This window comes from Lucilia cuprina, chromosome 2, assembly GCF_022045245.1.
Source record: "Lucilia cuprina isolate Lc7/37 chromosome 2, ASM2204524v1, whole genome shotgun sequence".
Classification (NCBI taxonomy): Eukaryota; Metazoa; Arthropoda; class Insecta; order Diptera; family Calliphoridae; genus Lucilia; species Lucilia cuprina.
In genome coordinates, this window is record NC_060950.1 from 19,924,588 (window position 1) to 19,927,135 (window position 2,548).

Consider the following 2,548-nt stretch of genomic DNA (forward strand, 5'->3'; position numbering starts at 1 on the left):
ATAGACTAGACTATAGACTAGACTATAGACTAGACTATAGACTAGACTATAGACTAGACTATAGACTAGACTATAGACTAGACTATAGACTAGACTATAGTCTAGTATCTAGTATACTTGACATAAATTGAAAATTCTTATGGTTTAATCTACATGTTTCACGGGACACTGAAATGGTCATCCTTAACAATTTAATAAATATGAATTAATCTCACAAAAATCTTTTGATAATGACTTTTTAATTAAACAATGATCAAATTACAAAACCACACACTTTTGATAAATTATTCGAAATTGTTTCCTATTTTAAATGCAACAATAATCACAATTTTTATAATTGTTAAAATTTGTTTGTTGAAAAACCATTATAACTATTTAAAGTCTTTAGCTCAAAGTCACTTAATACATTTGTCAAGCTTGCAATCTTAATATTTTGAGTTATTTAGTAAATTAAATAACACACTAACAGAAATAACAACAGCAACAATTTTTAAATATGAACTTTAAAATATTAAATGACATTATTTTATTATGATAATTAAGATTTAATTTCTGTCTAGTAAAAAGAATTACACAAGTGACTTGTTTCTATGTGATGCAATAAAAATGAAATATAAGTTAGAATGTAGTCGGATGTGTCGAATCTTATATACCCTTCACAAAGCAACATTAGTTAGTAAGTTAGTTATTTAGCTAAAAATGTATTAGTATCAGACAACGTTGGAATCGAACTCCTTAACCATTACAAAATTTTAAATAATTACTTTAAGTAAGATCTGAAAAAAAATTGTTGCTTCAAAATAAACATAACGGGTTTAGTGCCTCCCTAATACTTTTCCTTAGCATTTATGGTGCACAAAAGACCTTAGAAAATAATATGAATATATCATAATTACTTAAGTTTTTGAAATATTTTCTTTTTTAAATTTTTGGTTCAATCAACAAATGTTTTCTTAACGTCATGTAAACAATTCATAAACCAAAGCCGCACAGAAATTGTGTTTTTTTAAGATACTTGGCTTTAAGCTTTTGAAAATAAGTAATTACAATTAATACGCGTTTCGTATAAAATAATAAGAGGGAAACGACTGTAGGATTTGTAAATTGTAATAACGTGTAGTTATTTTTTGCACATCCTTTTTTTTTTTTTTTGAAAGTGCCAAACCACAAGTTGAAGCAACAATAGAGCATCACAAATATGGAATTAATTTGAGATAATTACATACATACATATTTTGAAACAGGTGCCTTAACATAATTCTTGAGACCTAAATAATATTTAAATATTTACTTTTTAATTTAAGTTTTTTTTGTAATTTAATTCCAATATCTCTAACCTGGAATGACCTAACCAAACAAAGCCCCATCATATTTATATCAAGGTTTATGTACTCTTTTTATATTCTAACGTAATTTCTAACATTTCATTTTATTTGCTTACTTAACATATCAAGATACTATCACAACTTGTCCATTAAGGATGCGAATGCCACAAACACAATTCAAACTACTTGCAACTTGTATTTATTCATTTTATTGTTAAATGAAGCCAAGGAAAATACTTAAAGGAATAACGAAAGAGAGAGAGAAAAAAAGAAAAACTAATTACATAAATTGGCAAAGTTTTCCACTATCAAGTATTTAGATTGGAACAAAACAACCATAAAAATATACATATTCAAACACAATCAACTAATATATAAGTACATACATACAAATATTTACTCTATGGCTTATTGACAAAAGTATCTATTTGGTTAGAACGTTTTAAGAAAAATAACCATTTCAAGGAAAAAACATTTGCGATTTCTCTTTTATAAGTTAAATGTTCGAAAACCATTTTTATGAATGGAATATATTACGTTCTAGAAGAGGGTTTCAAAGTTATTTCACTGCTTAAAAAATCACTGGGTTATCTGCTTGCACGCATTTAGATAATTTCCAATAATTTTATGAGTTTGCAACTTTGTAAAAGTAGTTGTACAAACTAATAGGTATGTATGCATTAATGTACTAAACAACTAGAACAAAATTTTAAATTGTTATAAAACTTGCAAAAAAAAAAAACATATTGATTGAAAAAATGATTGACAAGTGTGTCTCTACTCACACCCAATAGAATGAAATTGTTTTTATGTGATTTATAATAAAATGCAGAAGACTGAAATGAAACCATATAAGAAGATAAGCCTGCAATAGGTAGTAGTATCGTAAGCATTTAAAACTAATAAGTAATATATATTCGGTAATTCTGTATATTATATTCAATGACAAGCAATACTCAGGTAACTAACTAACTAATTAACTAACTAACTAACTAACTAACTAACTAACTAACTAACTAACTAACTAACTAACCAACTAACTAACTAACTAACTAACTAACTAACTAACTAACTAACTATCTGTCTGTCTGTCTGTCTGTCTGTCTGTCTGTCTGTCTATCTATCTATCTATCCATCTATCTATTTATCTATCTATCTATCTATCTATCTATCTATCTATCTATCTATCTATCTATCTATCTATCTATCTATCTATCTATCTA

General features: G+C 26.3%; 1 protein-coding gene across 2 annotated transcripts in view; it reads right to left on the bottom strand.

Annotated features, from left to right (window-relative positions):
• The window catches only part of LOC111675196 (ATP-binding cassette sub-family G member 1), a 45,308-nt gene that overhangs the window by 41,777 nt on the left and 983 nt on the right, over positions 1 to 2,548 (bottom strand). The gene's annotated exons all lie outside the window — the stretch shown is intronic.